At 40.3% G+C, this 4,393-nt stretch overlaps 1 long non-coding RNA gene across 1 annotated transcript; it reads right to left on the bottom strand.

Annotated features, from left to right (window-relative positions):
• Positions 1 to 2,534: 2,534 nt before the first annotated feature.
• LOC146682263 (uncharacterized) lies at positions 2,535 to 3,563 on the bottom strand. The gene is made up of 3 exons (XR_014918206.1): positions 3,160 to 3,563; positions 2,893 to 3,041; positions 2,535 to 2,756 (listed from the first exon to the last, which is right to left on the bottom strand). It is a non-coding gene; the product is annotated as an uncharacterized LOC146682263 (long non-coding RNA).
• Between the last annotated feature and the right edge of the window lie 830 nt (positions 3,564 to 4,393).

Genomic DNA, 4,393 nt, shown 5'->3' with positions numbered 1-4,393 from the left:
AAAACATCTTTAAATTTGCAGCTGCCCACACAGACAAGCCAAATGCTTCCTGTCAGACAAGACAAGAATTGTTGGTCTGTTGGATTTTCATGTTGTACAGTTTTTTGTTGTCTTTGTGACCCCAATACATTAGTCACATATAACCAGATCACAGTGATAAACCAGGCTATATAATTACATTAGGATCAGGGAGTCTAATTTCAAGGCACGTCTGCATCTACTCCCTTGGGCAAAAGCCAGCGTCTCTGTTTCCTCAGCTGTGGATGTGGAATTCAGCCAGACCCATTTGTTTCTATCAGCAGAGGGCTGTATCTCCAGAGAAAAGGGTTAGAACAGCTCATAATTTTCAAAATGACATTTTTGAGAGCTGCTTCGTGTTTTAAAGCTGTGGAAAAGCTTCCCAAAGGTTAGTTTAGTTCTAGCTGAAGTGAAGGACTGAGGATTTTCTCTTTGTCTTCTTATTTCTTTTAGAAAACTGAGGGTTTCTAAAAAGGCAACAATTGCTATGGACAAGAAGTGGTGTTGTTACAGCTATCTGACAAAAATTGACCAATTAATAAAAACTGGTTAGTGATGTTATTGGCCAGTACAACGTCATAATAGACGTGATGATGGATTCCAAAGTTACTGTGATCTGGCATTAAGATAGCAATTGAGATTAAGTCAGTTCCTGTTCTTCAGTCAAGTGACCGAGTGAATGGAGAAGTGGTTTTAAACAAATGAATGAGAGAATTCTTCCACTCAATGAAGGACACAGGGCAGTGTCTGAATTTCCCTCAAGACATAGCTCACTCACCTGCAATTCCATTAGTCAAAAATGAACATTCATATACTCAGGCAGGAAACAAAAATCTAGAAGGTGCCCGCGATGTAGTCACTTAGAAGCAGCTGACAAAACTGTCAAGAATAAAAGGCACTGCTGAATATCATGTAAGTGCGTTTTACATCTTGGCCACTGAGAAGTCTGCATTTTGATTATTTGAAAGATGTGGAATTACATTTAATGAGGATAACAAAGTGTTTGTTTTTGTAGCTTTACATGAACGTGACTAAACACAGCAGCTGAACATCAGCTAAAACCAAAAAAGCTTTTATATCCTTGTACTTGTACTGTTGTCTAGGTGAATCTTATCAGTGAATCCTTGGTCAGTTTATAACAGTTCTAATGTTCAACAGGACCTACAGTCGAAACCACAGTATTTTTGTGCAAGGTAATAAAGTTATTGTCATCACTGACAAATATCAGTCTTCCTGTTGACCCACTGCTACATCTTCTGCTTTATGACTCTAGGCTTCCAATGACAATTGTTCTAAAAGCAAATAAATATTGCATTATAAAAAAAACACAATATATTTATCCAGTCGTTAAGTGATGACGTGACGAATCCTACTTCCGGGTCTAAAGTAGTCTGCGTTTAATATGGCTTTTGTGTTGTTAACATGTTTGTTTTGTATTTTCTTCTATTTGATCTCAAAAAGCTCCTAAAACAGTCAGTGATCCCTGTTGACCTCCCTCGGCTTTTATTACCACTAATCATTTATTTAAGCTCAGTTTTTAAAACCTTAGGATGTAGCTACAGCCCAGCCCATGCAGCAGTATATGAATGACTAGGGCAGGGATAGCTCAGTAGGTAGAGTGGTTGCCCCATGATCGGAAGGTCGGGGGTTCGATTCCCCTTAACAGCTACCTTGGGGTACCCCTGAGCAAGGTACCGTCCCTACACACTGCTCCCCGGGCGCCCAATGGCTGCCCACTGCTTCACTGAGTGAATGGGTTAAATGCAGAGAGCAATTTCCCCACGGGGCACAATAAAGTACACTAACCTGGTATTGTGGATGGATTATCTCAGTTGTTCTCCTGGCTGAAGTTTGGTCCTTTTACAGCATCCTGCCATGCGATTACATTTGTTCCTGACCACCGAGAACACTCACGTTAACTTTTATCGAGTGGAAAAAAGTTAGCTTGTTTATATTATGCTAACATAGCTGTGTCGCTAGCGGTCACGTAGCACATCATTATATACCAGCTAGCCCAACTTCAGTGACCCTACAAACGTCACTGCTGTTTAGTTTTCTGTCTTCATTTATGCTGGAAGTGATAACAGAGCTGTACGTTTGAATTTGTTTCCAAAACCCCGCAGTCAGGACATGCTATATTGTATTTAGATAGAAGCTTCCTGCTAACTTCTAACTCCGTTAAATGTCATAAATTCCGTTTTCATGGATGCCTGGATGTTAAACTCAATTGTTACACCTGGTAGAGCAGAACGCTGATCATTTTATTAAAGATGAAAGACTTTAGACAGTTTTTCAACTCTCAGTAATGCCACAGTGATCGTTTGATATATGGACCTGCAGCGGAGTTTAGGCCCAGACACGGCTAGTGACATCAGACTGAACAATCGGATTATCCTACGTGTAACAAATCTGTTTAACAGTCATGATTGTCAGAATGGATAGGTCAGTTGTAAGTAGCACATTTTCACAGATGTTTGTTTTGGACCCAAGAATTTGAAGAAGAAGTCCCTCCAGTATGTGATAGGATGACCTTTTGGCAACCACTCCAAGAAGAACTAAACAGAGTCTTGGTTGAAAAGTGTCAATACAACTTGGACCCAAATGCAAGACACAATACAAAGGCAAGAATAGCTTTCTGTACTTTACTGTGTATATACACAATATACAGTGACATGGTGTGACTGTAGGAGCCCTGGTTCGACTATGAGAGTGGCAGCAAGTCTCTGAGGTGATGGACACTGAAACAGAGGAGAGATCGGTTACTGATCTGAGTGAGAGGAACCAGAAGCAGAGTAACACTGGCAGGGTTAGTGGTTTACTTGAGTATGCGAGGAGCGTTTCTGAGTGAATGTCCAGATGCAAACAAATTCCAACCTGTTTTCCAGGTGCAACCAGAGCCGGTGGGCAGGAGGACAGGCAGGTAAAGACGGCATGAATCCAGAGAAGCGTGAGCAACCTTAAGCTGAGCTCAGCAGCTAACAGAAGAGAAGAGTAGTTCAGCGTGGCATGGACTCGTGGTGTGGCTGCTTGGAGAGAGAAGAGAACAAGGTCAGTACAAAGAACAAAGAATTATTATGTGGTCTAGTTACAACCATAAGGTAACTGACAGGCTGGTGGAGACAAACTAGTGGTGATGCTGACCTTAAAATACAGCTCCCACTGATTGCTGGCATTGATGAACAGGTGGACGCCGCAGGACCAGGCTGGAGTGGAAAAACATCTTTTTTTCAGATACCACACAAGCCCTTGAAATGCTTGTTGAGACCAAGTCTTTTTGACCTAAAACTGGTTTAGTGACATGAAGAGGGCCAACAACATAGTAGAAGTTAGTTTTTAGTTTGACTCCACAAGACAATGTGTGGGCAGGGGGCCTGTGTATAAGGAGAATTCAAATCTCAACGTTAGAGTGTTCTGGCTCTAGATATGATTGAATACTGAGTACTGCCCAACATTACATTGGTCTGTTTTGTGCCCCCTGGCCTGGTGAGTGTCAGGGAGGAGTGTGATCCTAAATCCTGGCTATGCACCACCAAGTGCCATAGATAGAACATTTGTAATGTGCAGTGAGGTAACCAGTAAATAAATACATAATAAACACAAAAAAATCTAACTGACGTGTCAATTTTTTAAACTTGTTTAAAAACATGGACTGAACTGTGATCCCCATGAACAATGAATTAGTTAACTATATGGCAAGTTAACTATAGCTATTATTTTAAACACATTTAACTGTTCATATTCTCAGTCAAATTACTTTAAATTTTTTCAAATATGTATGAAAAAGCAAATAGAAATGCATACTTTCAGTTTTGTGCCACAGCTAGTCACCCAAAATTCCCTTTCAATAACATCCCAAGGATGGTGTATTGTACTGAGATATGGTAACTGTGGAGGGATGCATCCAGGTGAAGGAGAGAGGGCGCAGCAAGTCCGCAGCCCCGGTAAGCAGCAAATTCTGGGCGAGAGTTTTCTTTCCAAGCACGTGGAAACACTATTATTAATGGGACAATTAATGGTTTTTATAATAGGAGGAAATAATGCCTCCTTCTGAGTTTTGATAAATACTGTGTAAGAGGGTAATGTCATTTGTAATGGAAATTGTGTATTCTGTTTGAGTGTTTTTTATAATTTTTAATATTTACATGCTTATATTTTCAGAATTGTAAAACCTTATTGTGGAAGTAAGAGCCAAATTATGTGGATATTTTGCATCCAACTCATTGTGTAACATTTTATTCGGTGACATTTGATGGTTTGGGCCCCAGGAAGACTAGCAACCACTGTTGTGGAAGCTAATGGGGTTCCTTATAAATAAACAAATAAACAAACTTTATCCATTCCATGTTCTTCCATTTCCCTTGAGTACTTGACAGAA

The sequence above is a fragment of the Copadichromis virginalis genome, linkage group LG23 (genome assembly GCF_057382275.1).
Source record: "Copadichromis virginalis isolate Kocher_CV1m ecotype Utaka linkage group LG23, C_Virginalis_male_GT1.1, whole genome shotgun sequence".
In the NCBI taxonomy this organism is placed as follows: domain Eukaryota; kingdom Metazoa; phylum Chordata; class Actinopteri; order Cichliformes; family Cichlidae; genus Copadichromis; species Copadichromis virginalis.
This window is presented reverse-complemented; position numbering and strand designations above follow the sequence as displayed.